This window comes from Micrasema longulum, unplaced genomic scaffold, assembly GCF_059751315.1.
Source record: "Micrasema longulum isolate JH-2025_06_02 unplaced genomic scaffold, ASM5975131v1 h1tg001039l, whole genome shotgun sequence".
NCBI lineage: Eukaryota > Metazoa > Arthropoda > Insecta > Trichoptera > Brachycentridae > Micrasema > Micrasema longulum.
In genome coordinates this window covers 81,583-105,327 of record NW_028278227.1, presented here as the reverse complement: position 1 = coordinate 105,327, position 23,745 = coordinate 81,583, and the positions used below count along the sequence as shown (strand labels likewise).

Genomic DNA, 23,745 nt, shown 5'->3' with positions numbered 1-23,745 from the left:
TTCTCCAAAGCGTTAAATATGTTGTCTACAGAGATAATATACTCATATGACACTTTGCAGACTCGTTTTTAAGAAGAGGGTTGTTTTAAACCAACTGATTAAAAAAAAATTATAAAATTTGAAGAAAAAAACCTTGTGAATTATTCTATGCAAGTAGCAGGAAATGCCTGAAATTTTTAAACAATATTCATACTTATTTTGACAATGTTTTTCCTGTCTCAAAAATGTTGTAAATAATATATATCGTCATATAAATTTATTTCATTTTTACTACCCAAACAATTCGATGGATTGTCATTATTTATATTACATCGATCATACAGACCATTTAGTTGGCCAAGTCAAAAAAAAATAAAATAGGTAAGTATGAAGTTGTAGTAAACGCCAATAAAATTGAGTGATTCAAGTGGCCATTTTGAAAACAGTGTTACATTTCCCGTTCTGCCTATGTTTTATCATATCTCAACTCTTCAAACTGTCAAATATTATGAAGTTAAAGAGCTGAAAATTTTTTGATGCGGATGTGATTTGTCTGACTAAATTATTTCATCTTCATGGGCAACGCTTGAAAATATTTTTTAAATTATTTCTATGGCCAGTTACTTAAATTTACAATGTTTCAGTTTTCCAAATTGTTGACAGCTCATAAGCCCTGTAAATGCCCAGACTTCCATATTCCTTCCATAAAATGTTTTCCACGTCTGTCGTAATATGTCAACTTCACTGCTTTACAAACTTACCTTACTTGTTGATCTTATTTATTACTTTTCTGTGTTAACTTGTGTATTTTATATGTAAATAATGCCATTTATAAATTAATGAATAATACTTGGTATATATTTTTTCAGCGCGTTTTACAGTTTCCCGGAGAGGAAAACGGCTTATTCAGCTTGGAAAATATACTTATTATCAAAAAAAAACATTCGGGAGGACCCAATTGTGGATCTGTTCTACTCACTGTTCTAAAATGTGCACTGCCAAAATTATAACAGCGGGAAATGCTATTTTAAGATCTAAAACTCAGCATAATCACTAAATATTCATATGTTTTTTCTTTTCAAATTGAAAAAGAAATGACACTCAGACGTATTCAATTTGTCAGACCGATAACCGATTTCATCACTTTCAATAAGTATTTCAGCTCTTCCACTGCACATAACTCAACAGGTGGACAAATTGGAAACATACCGTTGTTGAAACATAAGCAGAATGATTGATGTGAGAGTAAAATACATTGGTATACGAAGTATCTTCCGCCGTGATTCTTGTGAAATGTGTTATCTGCGCAGTGTGTAAAATTGTCACTTACGAGCCAATGATACTTAAGAAGCCCTGTAAACTTATAGACTTACATATATCCTTATCAAGAGGGTTCTCCGTCTCTTTTAAAATATACATACGTAAAAATTGTTTCTACTTTTTAAAATTACCAAGGAAATCGTACTAAATAGCAGTAGAAGAGATCATAAACATAAAAAAATGCAAAATTTTATAAAATTAATTACAATTTATTTTTATAAATGTACATACTTGCACATACATATGTGCAAGTTCTGTGACGATTTTGAAGCATAATATTGGTTTTATTTTAAACGTACATAATATTATGATTATACATACAAAATTTCATAGAAATCAAAATACAACCTACCTAATTACTGAAACGATTTTTTTTTAATGTATGTATGAACGATATACTCCACTCTTCTCGTATATACATATATGTATGTATGTAAGTGTGCTTTACTAAAATACGCTTTTAAAATATGCAAAGGTTAAATATATATTTTATAAAAAAAATAAAAGCAACCATATACCTTTAAAAAGAACGAAAGTTTTAAATTAAAAAATATAAGGAAGTGCGTAAAATAAGTGTTTTGAAACGTACTTTTAAAAATGTAAATAATATGAACAAAAAATATGAGCTCATGAAACATAATGTTGTAAAATATACGTATTTATTATAATATAATACATATTTATTTATATCTGATTTTATTTATTGCCTGTAAAAATGTGAATATGTTTCTTAATAATATTAATATTTTAAATAAAAACAGGTTTCTTTTATGTTTACGGTTTTTTTTTTTACTAATTTTACATATTTTGATTGTGTTCAAATATTTGTAGACTGGATAACCTCATAGATCAACATATATATCACTTGCGTTGGTTCTGATAAGTCGATTATGAGGATAGCGAATTCAGTTAAGACAATATTTGTTTGTAGGTACATTTATTTTTTATATAATTTGCTATCTCATTCTCACAAGAGTGTGCTCTTTTTGTTGATATACCTCTTTGGCCAAAAATATTTACATGAATTTTAAAGCCATCATCGGGCTTTTAGAGTTTTTAAATTTTATAGCTTGTTTACCCACAGAAATTGCGCATTTAATACTTACTACTACAATGTGTTATATTTTACACACAATCAAAATTAAAATTAAAATAATAAAAAGTAAAATAAAAATAAAAACGATTTTTATAAATGCAAGAAATTGTGATTGTGTAATTGTTTCGTTTTCTTCAAAACCAGCAGAATAGGTTTCTTTATTTTATCCTTTCACATTCATTTTATTTTATCTTACTTTTTTCCATGCAACCAGTTTTGTCCATATTGAGAAAACAAAACAGTTTTTTAACTTTTTACTTTTTAAAAGATCTTTCGGTTCAATGATTCCTTTAATTTAATATAATTTAACCTCGGTTGAATTTTTTCAGTTGTTTTGATTCCAAGCCGTCGAAACACACATGGGAAATTGGAAATAGATGGGCACCGCTTCTATGTCAACAGAGTTAAAGGACCAAAGCTGTGGTGGAAATGTTGCTCCTATAGAACTTTATCCTGTCCTTGTTCAGTTATTACTTTCGATGGAGAACTTATACGAATGCACGCTAGTCATAATCACGAACTGCAACTATATGATTAGTTAATAAATGAAAAACGTTAATATAATATGCACTGGAACCTCGTTTTACACGGTTTCGAAATAACATGATCCATAAACAAAAATAAATAAAAAAAATTAACATTAAGACAATATGCGGTAATTAAGAATTTTTACGAATAGGTATTTGAACATTGTATTTCTGTCACTCTCTCGCAAATGCCTCCCCGATACAGTGCGAAGAGACAACTTCACGACGCTTCGACGCTCCGACGCTCCGATTTTGGCTAACTCAAATCGACGTTTTGTTGTCCCGTTTTCCGAATTTCAATACTTAACCGATTTTGATGTCTATTTTTTATAGAAAGAGTATCAGAATTTAATTTTCTGTGTCGGTACTTTTTCCGTTTTTCAACATTATTTATCACAAAATTAGCAGTTCACAACGTAGTCCTGGTCCCGACCCTGATGTACGGGAGCGAAGTATGGACTTGGAAAAACAGGGATGAAAGTAGGCTAAATGCTGTCGAAATGCGATCTCTCAAGCGAATGTATGGTAAAACTATGTACGACAAATGCACAAATGTTGAGATCCGTACATTATGTAAGGCTGAGACAAGCATCATCGACAAAATCAAGAAAGGAGCTCTGCGCTGGTTTGGACATGTAGAGCGAATGGACAGAAAAAGAACGACTAAGAATATTTACAATGCGAATGTTGATGAATGCAGAATTAGAGGAAGACCAAAAAAGACATGGTATGACCAAATCCAACAAATACTCTAAGATTGACATGTCAAAAATCGGAATAATCGGCGCGCGTGCATGAGAAGATGTATGAATGTAGAGGAAGCGAGATCTGTTTGCAAAGATAGAGTGATCTGTATGCAAAGATAGAGCGATGTGGCGTTCTGTCCTCTCTGCCTACCCTTACGGGAAAACGGCGTGATGGTTTGTTGTTGTTGTTGTTGTTGTATTTGTATTCAGTGCGTACGAAGACGACAGATAAAACTGGGAGCTTTTCTGGGATTTTGGATGCTCCTACTCCCATACGAACAATTAATCAAAAAAGCAAAACAATAAAGACCCGCCAATAGTAAATATCTATAATGTGTAAAAAAATATTGCTCTAGCGCCATAATTCAGGGAGAAAATACGATACTACGTTTGTATGAAGAAAAGTAAGACCGCGTTTCCTCTTAATTTAACACTGCGTCTAAGTAATATAATTATACTATTCGTTATTGGAATGTTATACTTGCGACTATTGCAACTTGAAATAAAACATTATTGCTGAGTGAATAATGATAAAAACTGAATTATTTTAAAGTATTTCTCACCCAGCACTATAGTTCACTAAACAAAACATAAATTGCCTTTTTAGAATCATTCTTTCATCGATTTTTAAATCATTTTAATATTTACGAAACGATATAAATTATACTTTTTATATTTTTTAAAAATATACAGGATGTTCTTTAAACCCTGTCACATCCGAAACCACGGTGATCAGTATGGGCAAGAAGACATATTGGCATATTTAAAAAAATATTTAGAACGAAGAAAATTTGTAAAAATAAAATATTAAAAAGAACAAATGGTTGCTTACTTCTGTAGGGGAGAAGCGAGGGGGGCGCGGCCGCATGGTTAACGGTGTGTCAGACTCACCTCTCTCCCCTACTCGTTTCTCTCCTGCAGAAGTATGCAAAAGTTTGTTTTTTTTAATATTTTATTTTTTAAAAAAATATTCGTTTTAAAATTTATTTTAATGTGCCAATATGTCTTCTTGCTCATACTGATTATCGTGGTTTCGGATGTGACAGGGTTTAAAGAACACCCTGTATTTTACTCTTACCACTATTCACTGTATCAATTCACTAGTAACGTTTTAACCATAACTCAAACATTATTTTTAAAGTTCAAATATGTAGGTACTGAAAAATAACCTATAATTCAACTGTCATCGTCTATATTAAAACATTTTATAACCAATTTATATTTTATTTTTGTTTAGCAAATCTTTGTTTTTCAAAACCCACCAAGGGATTCATGCTGACACGTTGATATTAATGATTAAAATGTCAGATTTTAATATTATTTATTTTACAATAAATTCACTTTCAAATCACCGAACAGGACTTGCCAAGTGTTATTATAATCTAACTTCCTTGTTATGCATAATATATTCGTTATCTCTTTCTCACATAAATATAACCGATGTGTATAATGCTACCTTCTTTGCACGGTCTTAAGTCAAACTTTAAGCTTTATTTTAAAGAATAATAGCTCTTATGAAGAAGTGTTGAAAAACTTAATTGCATTTAGGAAAGCTGCACGATTCAACAGTAATCGTAAGTGTAATTTTTCTAATGTAAATCTAAAATTTGGGGTTTAAAGACGTAATATAATTAATGTTTTATCTTTGGCCGCGTAAGCTCGTGTAATCCAGTAGTAATAATTTCGGCCGATAGAGGCGCACTGGCTCGCTGTATGGACTGAAGATTTAAACTAAATATGATGTAAATTTATGAACGCAAAAAATGCGAACGAGGGCTTTTGACGTATTTTTTCTTAATAATAATGGAATATAAAATATTACTTTCGATGTCAACAAAATATGGTAAGCTGCAAATAATTGGTTATTAGGAGAATTCGCCTCTGTTATGTGCACATTCATCTGAATGCTCACACACTCACACAGAGCTAAGAAAGGTGCATTAATTAAGAACATAAAAAAATCATGAAACAGACTTAATAATTAGAATAAGTTGTTATTATTAGTATTACATTCTTGCCAGAGTATTGTGTAAGTTAGTGTGTAATTCACTCATGTAATAAATACCTCAAACGAAAATGAAAACTCTTTTATTACACACATCGGCTCATTTCACATGCATCGCACAAATTGACGAGTATTTTCGACTTAATGACCGACGACTACTCTCGGATAAAATCCTGAAAAAAGAAATCGAGTGAGGATTAGTTGGCCTAGTAGTGTAGTGGTTAGTAATTCATCTACCATGCTTGAGATCTCGGGTTCGATTCCAAGCATTGTCGACGTAAAATGTTTGTTTTTAAGGTGGTTTAACACAATACTATTTCGCTGTCCCTGGACTTCTTAAGCGTAATAATGATCATCTTACTTTCATGTGGCAGATGTTCAAGATACGCTGCATTTGCTGTTCAAATGTAGTGTTCTATGCATCATATGTTCATGGTTTATTTGGCGACAGGTAAACGCACTAATCAATACGCTGAGGCGACTTATCTTCACTTGATTTTTACTTAAAGTTTAGTCCAGATTATTAGTATACTTATGCTAGCTACCGCATGAAAAAAATAAAAAAACATTTTTTCATTTAAATTATTTATTGACAATTCTTGATGGAATTCCATTGTAATGATGTAATAACTTATATTTACATATAAGTTATTAATTTTAAAAAATTAAAAAATACTTGGTACACTTCCACTTATTTATTTTGACCAATTAGCGCTTTCACCCTCTAATGGGCATCTTCAGACTGGTATATATTATACAGTGTAAGGGTAATTTATATAAAACTAAATATTATCTTAAGTGTAGGCACATTTAAAGTAGGTCAGTTTTAATAAATCAACAGTTTTAATAAATCAACAGATAGAATTTAAAAACTCACCCTTATTAGCCCCCTTAGTTAGACCCTGTACATTGTAATAAAAGAATAAATATTTTTCAAATAATAGAATATTCTCTTAAAAGTTTACCGCCAACACATGTTTCAATAATTTGTCTCACTCTGTTCCATTGAAATATTTCATATTGTATTTTTTTCAACTTATTTTTAAATGTACCTACAAGATAATATTTAGTTTTAAATAAATTACCCTTACACTGTAAAATATTTACCAGTCTGAAGATGCCCATTAGAGGGTGAAAGCGCTAATTGGTCAAAATAAATAAGTGGAAGTGTACCAAGTATTTTTTAAATTATTAACTTATATGTAAATATAAGTTATTACATCAAAAAAAGATTTGTTTTTTTATTAACAAAATTCATAGAAAAAACTAAAACACCTGTGTTTTTTTTTAAATCTAAAAAATATAATCTTCGAAAAGAAATCTCAATTTCTTGAGGTAAGAATTCTAGTTCTTTTCTCTGAAAATCTAGACTCACCCAAAATTTTGTTAATCTCACACTTATTTGTTTGTTTGTAGTAAGAATCATCCCTTCTAAGAGCGCCCACGGGTGCCTCTGGATAGGCGAACACTCCTACTACGCTGTCAAGTCCACGGGACACCGCGTCTGGTGGAAATGCAAGTTCTACAAGTACACCAGGTGCCTGTGTACTGCCACGTTTATCGAAGGTCGCCTGGTCAAGAAGAAGGGCACCCATAACCATACCGCATTACTCGATAACGACAAGTAAAGCCATCGAAAAATCATTGCGAGATTCCATACTTAAAGGGATCTAAAAGCTAAAGCTATGGTTTCCTAGGACAGCGGTACCCGTATCTTTACGGCCGTAGGTAACGGTGATGCGGTGGACAGCCGTCGTAGAGGTGGCTAGAGAGTGGTTTTATTTTTTAACGGTGTTATCAACACCGTTTTCCTAGGAAACAACTCTCTAATTACCGTTACGACGGCTGTCCACTGCATCACCATTCACTACGGCCGTTAAGATACGGTCACCGCTGTCCTAGGAAACCCTAGCTTTAAGCTATATATATATAATAGACCACCCGCAGCCGTTATCCTGGGAGTTTTGAACTTACTACTACCGAGGAATACAAATCTACGCAGAATTATAAGGGAGAGAAGAATGCCCTGAGAGCGGCCAACCTGTCGCGTCTTCCCAACCCACCAGATCCCCTCAATGTTTCTGTTAATTTTTTACTTTCAATTTAAATTTACATAGAACGATTTTTAAATAATGAAAAAAAACCCATGATAAACATACATTTTCAATAAAACTAAACATGTATGTGCATATAATATAATATGCATGTGTAAATTAAACAAGTAAATGTAAACAAACGCAAATTGCAAGATTTATATAATGAAAGTTCCCGCACTTTACCAATACCATTTTTTGTGTACTTACAATATTCAGCAAAACGTAAGCATTTCTTTACTGGAGCGCTGCGTAGTTAATTAGTGATAATCAATACATTAAGTCAGTACTTCACCTTATAGTATAACAGTTGAGCGATACAGTGTCGGTTCAAGATTGGAACCCAAACTATGCCCCTATTTTACGAATCATCATGCAAGATTCTTTATTCAATTTTTCTCAGTTTTGTGGCACTTACGTTTTTTATTTTTAATTTGCATGACTTTTAAACTTTCTGTAATGTCTGCTCCGTAGGTTGATCCCTGGAGGTCTATCCCCGTATTCCTCCCAGGGATTCTAATCCGGTATTTTTCCCTAAAAGTTAGCGAAATAATTCATCTTTTCGTATTTCTTTCCCACGCAATACCTGAATTTAGGGCGTCTTATAATTTATAATATTAATCAAGTTTACGAGAGTAAGTCTACTCGTATATAGTTCCTATAAATAAGTATTTTAATTTTACCCTTTTCATGTGCAAATGTATGTATTTTGATAGCAATTAAATTTAAATTATTGGAATACCACCTTATCTTTTTTGAGCTTTTCTTTTGTTTTATTGTCCTTCATTAGTAGTTTGAAAAACAAATTGTGACTTCTTCTGCTACACAACTGTACATTCATTAAGAGCAGATCTAAATTATGTCATCATAAGCTAGACAGCCCTAGGTAGCCTTGGCTGAATCCAGGAGTCTCCTCCACTCTTGCCGGTATGCTGCCCCTTCTGTCCAATTCCTCACTTCCAATATTGTCATATCTGCGCTGTTGCAGTCCATTTATCGCGTTTTGGGCCTTCCTGGTCTTCGTCGTCTTCGTGGTATCTAAGTTATGATTGCCATAATATTGTACATCTCCCTGGGCGTCGAATTAAACAACTTGAATAACCATATGTACGAATTCGAAACATCCTTTAAAACAATTGTCTGAAACAAAACTTCAATAAAACTTTTTTTTTTCATTTTACAGACATTTGTCAACATCGATGCACCATTGCTCCAGGGAGATCTCAATTGATAAACTTGCTTTACTGTTATTTAAAACTTATTTTTACTATCTTACTTTTAGGTCACAAGCCTCGAAACACTGTGTATTTACTTATATAGTACAAACCATTATTTTGTTGTAAATATAAAACAATAAAAATACTGTAATTAAATCAGAAAACAGTTATTTCTCAATAAAGAAAAGATCGTTGAGTTTGTGAATTTGACCAAATATTGCTGATTCCTTGCCCATATCACGCCTGCTCCCATTTTTCGGATAATTTTAATTACAATTATTTATTACAGGCAACAATAATTTTAATCCTTTAAATCTCATGTTAAATGGAGACGGGGTCTGAATGGCGACGGTGTACACAGTAAAAAAAATGTCTGAAAATTCAAAACGTTCACACTCCGACATAGGATGTGAACCGTTTTGTAACGAAAAGTTTGAAATGTGAAAGAAGCGTTGGACGACTATAACAATCGGAGCCCACTATAGTCCTTTTAGTAGCCGCTTATAAATACAATTCAACATATTTTGAGAGATAGTAATTATCAAATTCGATACACTGGAACCTTATTATAGGTAGTTTCAAAATAACACCGTTTAAATATTTAATAAAATGAAAATTGAAACATTAATTTATTCTCTTCTTGCGGTGCCTTGCCAGGTCTCCTTGACGTTGGCGATCACTAGAGCAAAAGCTTCTCGATCCTGCGCTACTCTTCTATTCCGCAGCCAGGAACTGCTTATTGGATGTACTCGCAATAGTGATTCCTGGAAAAGATGACCAGAGTGGTTACCCGTTGCGTTATCTGGTAGATTTTTCTGTCAATGTTACCTTTCCTTAGCTGGTTGGTTTTGGTTTTGAGGTGCAAGAATCTCGGCTTTCATCCTCTCGTTATCTGATGCCATCACACCGTTATTAGTATGATCCCATTGCTCAGGGTTCGCGACGTGGACGCTAACGAGTTGGACTAGTCAGTGGTGTTGCCGGTGGAATGCAAATGAGCGTTTGCAGCATTTTATAGAATCACACCCTCCAGTAAGACCCGACTCACCGTGACCCTACTGACAGTTCGAACCCCAATATTAATTTGGCGATGCGTAATAGTAATATAATTATAATATTCGTTATCGGAATGCCCTACGTCGCTCTTTTACTTCCTTGGCGTATAATATATGATACTTATAGTGAATAATCTTTGTTGCGATTTTAAAAAGTATTTTGATTTCGTGTTATATATATTAAAAAAATAAAGGTTCATTCAAAAGTTACCTATTTATTTTTCAAAATCCCTTATTGATTTTTATACAAGGTAACCTAGTATTTTAGCAAACTGTGTGGAGCGTATCCCTTATGTAAAAAAAACGTTCCGGTGTATTTTGAACAGAATAGGAAAATATGTTATGAAGGTCTTTATCAAATGAAGATGTTCCGTAGGTTTTTTTTAAATAATTTTATTTGTTAAAAGACAATCAAACTAAGCCCAAAAAAAATATTTTTATGTATCGTGTTATCCGCGCTGTGATTTTTAAAGTTTTGTGATTATTCCGGCGTGAGTTCTGATGATTAGTGAGTTGGCTTCACACTTAACACTCTACCATTGGTTGATTCTTAAGAACTTATGATGTAGTTTGCCCTCGTGGCGTAATGGTCAGCGCGTTTGCCTACCGTAAGTGATCTCGGGTTCGATTCCCGACATGATTAATCTGAAATATTTATTTAAAAAGGTGTTTTCACACTAGAATATTTCATAGACCCTGGACAGGTACCTGAAGCGTAAGACTGATCATCTTGCCTTCATGTAACAAAAAAAAACAAGATACGCTGCGATTGGTGTACCAACTCAGTGCCCTATGCACCATTAGACGCGGAAAGGGAATGATAATGATGACGTCGTTCATTTTTATAAATAATTCCGTACGTTTTCAGAAAACTTCGTCATACAATTAAACGCTTTAATTTTTACCGCGCGTAAGAAAACATAATTTATATACTTAACTTTTCTTAACACTGAACTTCCTCTCTGGGAATATTGACAGTATGGTTTATTTTATGTTTATTGCTCGTTTGTTTTCAGGAAAAACCAAAGAGGAACATTTATAACAGTGTGTACTCGTGGGTGGTATAAAGAGGCTGCATTTTTTAAATCTTTTTTTTTTATAGGAGTTGCTTTATTATATATTATATATATTATCCAATTTCCAGACAGCCTTCATAATGTGGCGCCTGCTACTCCTAACCGCACTCTCAATTTTTTTTGAAAGCTGCCATTTTCTGTAACATATATTCCTAGGTATTTAAAACTCTCGGCCCTTTTGATGATTTGGTTTGACAGAGTCAGGGGATTCCGAACATCGAGACACGAAGTATTACACAGTACATGGGTTTTAGCAATATTAATTTGTAAACCCATGCATGCGGAGTATCTATTTAGCTTATCTACAGTGACCTGAAGACCCCCGACTGAATCGTCAATTATCACCGCATCATCGGCATACTCTAGGTCGCCGAGTTTTTGAGAGGGAGAGATGGATATTCCTCAATCTAGTGAAATCGACTTTCTAAGGATGAACTCCATAAGAATTATAAAAAGGAACGGTGCAACGACGCAACCTTGGTGAACTCCGGTAATGACCTCAAACCAATCTGTGACAACATCGTTAATTCTACAGTACAGTATAACACTGAGATAATAACGTGTTTCTCTAGTATCTGCCACTTATTTGTAGTTTTGGAAAACCAAACCTCTGATTAATACCATTTTTAACTAGTTTAAAAGCTGTAAAAAAGGTCTACATTTTATTTTCAAAATATTATTGTATGTATTTTCCATACTGTCAATGACAAAGGAATGATGTAGGGTTGTATAATATTTTCATTAGATTCGTCTGGTTTTGTGCTCCTACTATTTATTTACTAGCTTATTTATTTATTAAATTCTTACATTATTTTCAAACTTAATCCATTACTTTTGTGGATTAAAACCATTACAAAACCAACAAACAATATAATCGGAAACTAGGTTAATCCATTGTATGTACGTCCTTTATTGTGTCTTAATTTTACACTGTAAAACTACCATTATACAATTCATCATCATTCCCTTTCCGCTTCTAATGGTTCATAGAGCACTGCATTAGTACACCAATCGCAGCGTAGCTTGAAATGTTTTTCTTACATAAAGGTAAGATGATCAGTCTTGCGCTTTATGTGCCAGTCCAGGGACTATAAAACATTCTAGTGTAAAAACACATTTGTAAAATAAATGTTTCACGTCAGCCATGTCAAGAATCAATCCCGAGACCTCTTGCATGGAACCACTACAACAAGAGGCCGATAAATAAACAATAACATCAGGAGACCATTATTGGATCTTTACATACATAAGTTGTGTCCGTTTTTTTCCAGATTTAGAAATGAGAACCAAAAGTTAAAAAAATAATACAAGTTATACGTCATTCGAAAAAAAAATCTTCTCTACAAAATGTTGCGTTTTCTTTTACGTTACACTATTATTTATTCGATTACAAGCCTTCAAAACGTCATGTCGAGTAAACGAAAGTAAGCATTTTCGTAACCTCTTTTTGATAGCGTTCAATCGAGAGAATAAAGCTGCCAAATCTGCTCGCAATATTTGCGCAGTTTATGGTTACGGTGCTGTGAATTATTGATTAATTTCTTGTAAAATAGTTAGGGAGAATATAATATCGACAAATTTGTTGATTTTTTGTTATCTTTTTTTTCTCTTCATTTGGAAGAAAACGAACGCAACCTAAAACAATTACATAAGGAAAACTCCTGGAAGTAATATTCTGCTTACAGATTTTTCTCATTAGCAATTTTTGTTCTGGGCGCTCTTTTGTCCTGCACAGTCAAATTCAACAAAGAATCATTTAATTTACAAAATAATTATCTTGTCTGTGGTCAAATTCTAAAATAATATTTCCATCGGTCTTTTTATAGTAAAATATATCTTTCATTAGGAACAATACGACTCATCGACTCTCGTGTTTTATCGATTACTTTGCTGCCGTTCAAAGCGAGAAGTAACGTTTAAAATATTTTAAGGAAATGAGGTTTTATGTATTTGGTATTTTTTCCAGTATATTTATCAAAACAATTTGTTTATATGGATAAAAATGGATAGTGAAGCCAGGTAGAAGTAGAATGGATTGTTTAGTTTGTCTAAACCATTATTGAATTAACTGCTCCACAAGTGTATAACTTATGTTATGTTTTTGTTATTTCATTGTGCATTTTGTAATATAAATAGTATAGATGTACATAAATTAATTATGAACATATATACGTAATGTTTAAAAATGTCTGAACATTTTGTTAATTTTCTGTTTATTAAGTTAGTCTTTTTCGTTTATTCTCAAATATATTTTTTTTTTTTAAAAGTATATTGTTAAGTGTCCTCGGCACGGGTAACCCCCAAGTGAGGTCACATTATTTTTATTATTAAATATAGTTGATAATGGAAAACAATAAATATATTTGAATAAATAAATAAATATATATTTGAGTGAGTTGTTAAGGAGGGTTACAATTATTTTTCAGGTGGCATTAACAAAACACACTTTTTATTTTTTGCTTGACACTCTTTTTGCTTGGATCGGCAGTTAAGTACTTTTAAAAATTGAGCTTCTACCAAAAATAGGGAAACCTTTCTGTTAACAATTTTGAATTAATAAGGGTCTTTGAAATACTGTCGAGTAAAATTTTTTTTTTAATTCTTGCCAAAATGGTTCACTACACTGGCCACCTCACTTATACGTCACGATCGGGTTAAACTTTATCTGTGACCGTTTAAATTTTAATAGGACATCGTCACAAAACTTGACGTCACAATTGTCTAAGCCAAAAAAGACGCATTTTTTAACAATATTACTTTAACTATGCATGAAAACATTTCACCACAATTTCCAAATTGATTTTGAAAATTCAATTAATTTTTCTAAATCCATTTTACGTGTTTTTATCGATATTCGTAATGTGCGATATATTCGTATTGTGCGGATTCTTTACAGAAAATGCTTTAATTGTATGAAAAAACACACTTATTTTATTTATTTATTTATTTATTGTATTAAGAGGCATATTACAAGCATTTTATCTAGGATCTAACTAATTATTTTCACCATGGCTCATTTGAACAAATATTATAATATAAGATGTGACAATAGATGTGATGGAATATATTAACGTGTTGTCTACTGTAATTCCAGCAATGATAAATGTATTTTTTCTATTTATTAATATAAGTTCTATAAATTTCGACATCTTTGATTTTGGTTCTGAAATGTAATTAAAAACATATATATTAACATACTACAACAGAGATAAGGAACATTTTAGAGAAGGTAATATAGAAGTCTAGGCTTCTACACGGTTTATAACCTGTCATTGGCTGGTTTAAGTGGCCACTTTACACACTATGTAACATATGTATTACTTGTATCATAAATACAATATTCAACTATAATGTCGTGATCGTGATAATATTTATAACAAAAATTTGTATGTTTATTTACAAATAAACTTTTTAACTTCCTGTTTGGTGCGTCAAAACAAAACAAAAAACAGTATTAAACAAAAAGTGTATTGAATGATGTTCATGAAAAGTAAATTTAAAATATTTGAAGATATTGAGTATACATGCGTTATTGCGTCGTGATAATTAAATTAGGAAGTTTAGTGCCACCCGAAGGTGGATGTAAAGATTTTTTTCATGGTTACGATAACAGTAAAAATATTTTTTTATTGTAACGCAATTGTTTTCTGAAATACCTTTAAATGATGCTAAAAATGATTAAAAATTAAACACCATACAGCTTCAACAATGTTTGAGTATGTCCAAATGCTTGCAGACTGGCTGGATTTCCTCCCTACGGAGTTATTCATATTTAAATTTATTTCAACAGAAAGGGAAAACATTTTTGAGAAGGGAATATAGAAGTCTAGGCATTTACAGGGCTTATGTACTGTCATTAACTCTGTTGAAATAAATTTAAATATTCATAACTCCCTAGGGAGGAAATTCAGCCAGTCTGCAAGCATTTGGACGTACTCAAACATTGTTGAATTAACTACCTGGTAAAAAAAGAAGGATAAAAATTAGAAAATGGTTTTCAAGGGTTGCCTAGTAGGTGATTTGGTTCAGCCGGATGAATCTCTTTTCCTTCACAAAAGTCAACAGATGGAAGAGTTGAGGAAATGTGAATGTTCGAACATGGGCAGAATGGTGAATGTTACACAGTGTGTAAAGTGGCCACATAAATTCAATTCTTTTTTTACTGATAATATTTCATTGATTACAAACATTCAAAATTTTCCTTCTTTTAAAAAACATGCATTATCCTGGATTCAAACTAAAGATATGAACTCTTTTTTTCTATGATTTATTTTGTTTCCCTTTAATAAGGAATATTTTTGTGCTTTTTAAAATATTTTTTATTTCCTTTTTTAATTACTATAAAAAAAAAAACCATATTATCTTTTACGGAATATTTTTTTTTTCTTTCTTATGTTACACAAAAATATAACTGTCCATTATTTATTATAGGAGCAAAAATTCATTTTAATATGTATATCATTGCTATGTAATTACGCTTTATTTTTAATGCTCTGTTTTATCACTTACGTTTATTGTAAAAAACAAAAAAAATGAATAAAAAATAAAAATATTTTTTATTTTTGAAAATCGGGTTGTGGTCCTGTGGTTAGTGTCTCGGACTCACGGACCAAATGTCTGTGGTTCGAATCCCACTCTACCTCAAGTTGATTCCATTTTCTAATAGTGAGTTATTTACAACTCGTTGAAAATGGCCCTCAAAATTAAATATTTGGGTAAATCATAAGAACGCAAAAATTTATTTTTCTATTTAAAAAAAATATCTAAAAAATCAGCTAATGATAGGTCATAAGCCCTGTAAATGCCTAGACTTCTATATTCCCTTATCAAAAATGTTTTCCCTCTCTGTTGAAATAAATTTAAATACAATACAGCTTGCCTACCGCATTTGAAGACATTTACGTTGCACACAGACAAGGAAAAATTGCACCGTGTTGCGCTGACATATTTATTGGTCGGATCAATCGCGCACGGATTTTAAAGGTAATTCTTTTTTTAAATCGTAGCACTTTCATAACATAAAAAATCGTACTTTTGATTCAATTGAAATTAAAAATAAAAGCTTTGTTAAAAACAGAATTACTAAACTTCCTTGTAATCGAAAGCGATGTAATTTAGAAATCATGTACAAACCTTTACACTCCAATAAATCCAGTTTTGCAATAATTTGTTTGGTCCTCTCCATTTCTCCATTGAATTCTTCCACAGAATAGGTGATATTAACTATCAACCAGATATGCTGTAGAGCTCCAAATAGGTACGATAAAATATCTAACTGAAAATTTTTGATCAAAGTTTTAACATTAATAACTGAGGTTAATAGACACTAAAATTAACCTTTCCATGAATACACGAAAATAGGTTACGAAGGAGACGAGGTTTTTTTCCTATAACACATAACAAAACTAATGAAATTTTGACATAAATTGAAGCAAGCACTATAAGAAAAAGCGCACTAAAAACCTGTTAGTGCCTATTTAACAAAGAAGAAGAATTCTTATAGTAAATACATGTAGATAGATAAAACTTTTGGTCTAAAAGATCTCAACATAAGAGATGAGGTAGAGTAAGAAATATTATTCGAATGACGAATACTGTTCGAGGCTTTCATTTAAGGTGAGTACCTAACTATTTAAATATCGCTTTAAAAATAATAAACCATGCTCTTTTCTGTTTTCACTATCGAATTTGATGTTTTTTTTTTTAAATAATTAATAGTTAACGGTAAAACCTAGTTTTTTTTTGCATTCAATTCTATCATAGCAATTTTAATATTTTTTTGATGTTTACAAAAAATGGAACAAGCTGAGAACGGCAGCGGCGAAGGGGGAGGGGGGGAAAGTAAATATTTAGAATAAATGAGAGCGAGGGTGCACGTGCGTGTGTAAGAGAGGAATAAAAAACTATGTAGTGAAAAGTATCGTTCACCAAGCAATATTATACTTGGATTGTTTCTACTCAGACGAAAATCACAAATAATTGAGATATTTTACGGTTTAATTTTGTCTGCCTTTATCTTTTTTTCAATTTAATTTTGTTTACTTTAAATGGTTCATTAAATACTTTTCGCCAAGAGTGATTATCGGAGAAAACTTTCAAAAGCACCCTTTAAACCCCTCCCCTCCATTGGCGGACCCCCTACCCTCGGGTATTTTTAGTATGATTATGATAAAATTATAAATAAACTTATCAATGAAACTTCTTGGTTTAATTTTACTTTTTATTATTTTGACCAACGAGCGCTTTCGCCTAAATAGGCATCTTCAAGACTGGTGAATTGTTTACAACATTTACAGTTTTTATACTATTCTTAACATATTTTGGAGATAAGATCAAATAAGTATTTTAACAGGGAACATAAACATAAATATTTACAACTAGTTTGCCAAACAGTTCATTTTTGGGAGTTTTTGGACCGAAATCGGGGTTAAGCTTTTATTATTTAAAGGTGGGAACAATTCGCCAGTCTTGAAGATGCCTATTTAGGCGAAAACGCTCGTTGGTCAAAATAATAAAAAGTAAAACTAAATCAAGAAGTTTCATTGATAAGTTTATTTATAATTTTATCATAATCATTAACTATGGAGTTTTATCAAGAAATATCAACAAAAAACATCAATATTACTTTTAGTATGCTATGCAGTACCAGTAGACACCAGCAAACAATCATGCTAAGTTTCAGAACTCCGGGCTTGTTTTCCCTCGACGGCTTTTTTTGGTCTATTTTATTTCTTTGAAGATACTGATTTCAACTTGTCTTAAATTTAATATATTTATTTTTATCCTTACCAGTATAAAGATGAATTAATTTTTATATTGATGATAGTAAGAGACTCAGATGATAGTAATATTTCTCTGACTATTTTAGATCCAAGAAGTATGTTTTGAAGATACTTCATAAAAACTTTTTTATTTCTTAATATATAAAATTTGACCAATTTGTCTTACCCATTGTTGTCCCGCTGGTAACATAGAGAAATAATCTCCGACAAACAAATAAGCCAAAGAAGATCCTATAACTATCGAAGTAAACTAGAACAAAAAATCATTGTTATGTTTAAGAACCTTTTAGGTACTATATTTTATATGCCTTTTTTACACACGTTATTGTTTTATTTCAGGTGGAAGGTATCGTAAAAAAATTATTTAATACTAATCTTTATGTTTTAATATTTTTTATGCTCTTAATGTTTTTTAATACTTTGAAACAACTTGAAAAAAGAAGATGTATTTTTTGCTTTACCATTTTCTGCATTTAGGTTTTGTATTATAGGCTTTCCTAAAAAATATTATACACTGGAACCTCTTTTAACACGTGTGATACGTTCCACACAGTACCGTGTAAAAAAAGTCTATTAAATAAGAACGATGCGATACGTTTTTTAGTAAAAAAAATCAATGAGAGATTTAAAAAAAATGATTGTTTTTACTATTTATTTTACCATTTTTTTTTCTTAAATAAAACATGACATAAAAATCTTAGTAAATATTATTCACTATCACTGCAGGACTTGCTCATTAACTTGGTACAAAGTTACGCCTAGGCATAGTGGTAAAATACGGATAGGAATAGCATCCTTATAGTAGTAGTAGAATAAGGATGGTACTCCCAGCCTTGTTCTCCCACTATACCTAGGCTAACTTTGTTCAGAGTCTATAAGTAAAACCCTATCTATTATGGCCAAATAAGTAAAAGAGCGATGTAAAGTATTTTAATAACGAATAGTAAAATAAAAATATAACACTATTTTTTGTTAAATGAATGCTAAAAAAAAGTTTTATTGAATGTTTGACCGTGTTATTTCGAAACCGTGTAAAAACCGTCTAAAACGAGGTTCCAGTGTAATAGTAATAATCTTAAATTTTCTTACCGTGTATGAAAAACGCTCAGAAATTAATTTCATATTTTCTGTTATCATATCATAAACTTTCATGTAATTATTTATTGAATCTTCATGTGATTCTGGGATTATTTTATCTTTGTTAAATTTCTCGTTTAAACACATTGTAGTTCTCTCAAAATCCACTTCGTTTTGTCCATTTATCATTTTATAATATTGATTCAACACCGAGTCATTTAAAATATGAACGTAGTATTTACATGTATTTAATCCAAACACAATTTCCATTATCCCTAATGCAATAATGATAGCTCTGAATATAAAAAAAACTCCATACCAAATATTTCCCATAACAAACGTTACAAATATAATCCGCAATATCATGATAATTACGAAAATTATAATGTTATTTCTAGAGCTCTTAATTATTTCGTTTTCCCTAAACGCGGTCTGAAACAAAATTCTGTGAATATCTAGAAGAGTATTGTAAAATTCTACTTTTTGATCTATAAATATTATCGATTCACCCGTAATACATAAGATAGCGCTTGCGCACATAAATAATATATACGCTCCAGTAATAACTTGTTTAGTGATTGAATCTTTTTGATCGTATGAGGAATAAGTTTCTATTAACTTCAAAATGTCTATTGCCCCGATTAAAACACTCAAAAATGCAGTGTAAGTCTGATTTATTAATGAGTTCTTTTTATATCTGATACTAAATGGCAATTTCGAAAAACCGCACAACTGATTTAAATTCTCCTTCATTACATAAAAAGTCGTGGAAAATCTATCCATTTTGTTTTCTCAAGTTCTTAGTGATTTGAAATATGCGATCATTCAAGGGTTACTCGGCCGTTTGAACAGTCTTTTACATAAATATAATACGTGATTAATCTATTGATTGAAAGTGAAAGTGATTGTGTTGTCAAGACTGATTGATTATTTTTCACAATATCAATTATGACTTAATTGCAGCAATTAAAGCAAGTGCTACTTGGCGTTCGATAACTTATAGGAAAATTGATAGCTTTTTTCAATTATATTGTCCCCAAGTATCAACTTAAAATAAACTATCCAAAGTGGTTTACCGCTGAACTTAAAATTTTACTAAATTCAAAAAAAGTACTACACAAAAAATTTAAGCAAAGTCGGAGTATTCATGATTATCAGGAATTTTCCAAAACAAGAAACGAATGTAAAACGCTTTCCAAGATATGCTTTAAATCGTATGTAAAGAGTATGGAAAATTCGGCGTTAAACTCAAACAATCTTTGGAACTACATAAAAAAATTAAACAATTCTCATTTCGAATATCCAAGTGCTATGCATCTAGATGGAAAATTAGTGAATGGCACTGAAAATATTGTAAACCTTTTTGCAAATTTCTTTAAGGAAGTGTATGATGAACCTATTCCAGATGATAAGATTCCAACTTTTACTTTTGATAAAACAATTACGCTTTCAAACTGTAAAATTAATATGTTGTCTTGTAAGAAGAGACTACTCTCTTTAGATGAAAATAAATCAGCAGGTCCTGATAATGTTCCGCCTATTTTTCTCAAAAAATGTGCCTCAGTTATAGCTGAACCTCTCACCACGTTTTTCAATAAACTATTGTCAATGGGATGTTTTCCCTCCAAATGGAAATCTAGCTATATAACTCCAATTTTTAAAAAGGGGGACGACTCAGATATTAAAAACTACCGTCCTATATGCATCCAATCAGTCATACCCAAACTTTTTGAGTCACTCATACTTGACCAAATTCAACATGATGTCTCAAATATAATAGACACTAAACAACACGGTTTTATAAAGGCGCGGTCAACTGCCACAAACCTAATTCTTTACCATAATTACATATCGGAAGCCTTTAATGATAAAAATCAAGTTGATAGTATATACACCGATTTTACTAAGGCGTTTGACAAAGTCTCTCACAAAATATTACTAAGTAAGCTGTATGGTTTGGGTTTTCGTGGAACTATCCTTGATTGGTTTCGAGCTTATCTATCTGACAGGTATCTATATGTAAAAATCAAAAATGTAAAATCAGACTGTTTTTCTGCCTCTAGTGGTCTTCCACAAGGCAGTCACCTAGGGCCTGTTCTTTTTCTAATGTTCGTAAATGACATTACATCCTGTTTCCATGATGTCGAAGTTTTGCTTTTTGCGGACGATATTAAAATATTTAAAAAAATATCGGACATTAATCATTGTGAAACTCTGCAATCAAATATTAATAATTTGTATAATTGGTGTAAAAAAAATAATTTATTTCTTAATATTCAAAAATGCAAAATTATGACATTCTGCCGCAACAGAAATCCCATCGTTTTCACGTATAAAATAAATTCTTCACCTTTAGAAAAAGTTACAGAGATGACAGACTTAGGTATTCTTTTTGACGAAAAACTGAGTTTTATTAAACATATACAAAACATTACAAATAAGAGCATGAGAACCTTGGGATTTTTGCTGCGAACGATACGGGATTTTGAGTCTATAAACATAATGAAAACATTGTATATTGCCCTAGTGCGAAGTCAACTCGAGTATAACTCAGTTATATGGTCACCGCATTACAGGGTTCATGTTAAGGACATCGAAAGAGTTCAGCATAAATTTTTGCGTTTTATCAATTTTAAATTAAGTATACCGATTGAATACATAAATTACTCATACTTAAATGATTATTTAAACATCCAAACATTAGAAAACAGACGAAAATTAAATGACTTGCTTTTTTTGTTTAAAATAATAATGTCGATGTTCGATTGTTGTGAACTTATCAATTTGATTAATGTGCGAGTGCCTGGTCGAGTTACCCGATGTAATACTTTGTTCTACTGCGGTCCATCATCGACCAATTACAGCGCGAATTCGCCAGTAATGCGGATGCATGTACTCGCGAACCAATATGCTAACAACATCGATGTCTTTAGCGTGAGTCTTGTAAATTTTAAATATCAATGTATATGTTCCTTATCAAATAGAACTTAATATTCTGTTCATATTGTATTTTATAACATTATGTACCTAGCTGCTTTAAACCTTTAATTGTATTTCTTTAGCTTATTAAAAAAAATAGAAATATATATATATTTCTTTAATTTTTTTAAAACCAACTTAACTTTAAAACACAGTTCTATATTTTATTACAGTATATTATATATTTTTTTTTTTGAATTTATGTTGTTAATACACTCATCTTTTTATTTTTATACCAACTATACTTCTTAACACTGTTCCTTTATTTTGTTCCTTTATTTTATTTCTTTATATTGTGTTTTTTTTTTTAAATCTATGCTGTTTATATACTCATCTTCTTTTTTATACCAACTTTACTTCTTAACACCGTTCTATCTTTTGTTGCTTTATATTGTATTTTTTAAATTTAATGTTGTTTATATACTTATATTTTGTAAAATTTTCATGTATGTAAAAGCCTTATGGGCGTGAAAAAATAATAAAATAAAATAAAAAAAATAAAATATTGAAAGGGCCATAATATTAACCCATACCTACGGTTAAATCCGATTTTTTTGATGATCAAAAACATCACCTATTCAGGATAAAAAGGGGTACTCTAGTGGTAAAGTTTACTGTCTATGACGCTTGTTTTATGCTTGGTCGGTCTGGGTTCGATTCCCAGTGAGATCGTAATAAATAATTGTGAATTTTGGCATTTTGGCATATTCCGTAGAAAAAAAAATGTAAATTGATTTTTCGCGTACCTATTTTAGAACTAAAAAAGCTCAAAAATGACCCAAAAACTAAATTTTATATTTTCCAAAATTTTCTTTTTAAATTTTATGATCCAGTTGATTTAAGATAATAACATATGAAGTTATAGCAGATACTAAGGAATTTAAAAATGTGAAATCTAATGTAAGTACTCCGCCTATATTTAAAATCAAACTTTTTCTTAGTACTAAGCCAATAAATTTACTAATTGCTTCTTTGACATTTTTATCTGAAAAAAATTATGAAGGTCATTAGTGCTGTTAGGTTAGAGGTTTGTAGTTTGTATTTTTAAATTATATTGTTTTATAGGCATTTTTTCAATGTATTTTTTACCTCAGATTCCAACACATATTAAATACCTCAATATTGTAAAATATTGTTTTAGTCTGTTGTTTTAAGGACGAATTTTAATTAGAATTATAAAACACATAGTTGCTTAAACAATATAATTTAAAATAAAAATGTTACACTTAAATTACCTTTGTATTCCGCCATACACATTTGACTAATTATTTTATGGAATCTTCCAACTTCAACTTTGAGAGTTTCGGCGGCAACAGAAGCAATCGCAATATACCACAAAAACTCTGCAATCCACACAATCTGGCATATTTTTCGCTCCTGAAAATAATATCTATTTTGTAATATGGGATCTGCGAGGTAGAGTTCGGTTTCTCATTAAAAGCGTTCCTAGATTTTTTTAATTAACGCATTTCACACTACGTTTTGACTTTATTCGTTAAAATAAAATCATCTTCATCTCGTGCTATCCCCGCAACAAGTGGTCTGTCACAGGGAAGCCATCTAGGCCCAGCATTATTCCTAGTTTTATAAATGATATTGTTGAATGTTTTATTGATGTCGAATTTTACTTTTTGCAGACGACATTAAGATCAACAAGGAAATAACAGATGAAAATGACTGCTTCATACTTCAATAAAATTTAAATAGATTAAATAACTGGTGTATCTCTAATAATTGGTTTTTTAATGTTGACAAATGTAAATTATTATCTTTTTTGAAGAATTAAATCTTTA

General features: G+C 31.1%; 2 long non-coding RNA genes across 2 annotated transcripts in view; one reads left to right on the top strand and one right to left on the bottom strand.

Moving 5' to 3' along the window:
- Positions 1 to 7,093: 7,093 nt before the first annotated feature.
- The window catches only part of LOC148277382 (uncharacterized), a 47,858-nt gene continuing 31,206 nt past the window's right edge, over positions 7,094 to 23,745 (top strand). Inside the window, exon 1 of the long non-coding RNA XR_015823498.1 lies at positions 7,094 to 7,297. This is a non-coding gene — a long non-coding RNA (uncharacterized LOC148277382). The remainder of the gene's footprint in view (positions 7,298 to 23,745) is intronic.
- On the bottom strand, positions 14,054 to 22,173 carry LOC148277385 (uncharacterized). The gene is made up of 4 exons (XR_015823491.1): positions 18,986 to 22,173; positions 18,063 to 18,146; positions 16,248 to 16,389; positions 14,054 to 14,277 (listed from the first exon to the last, which is right to left on the bottom strand). It is a non-coding gene; the product is annotated as an uncharacterized LOC148277385 (long non-coding RNA).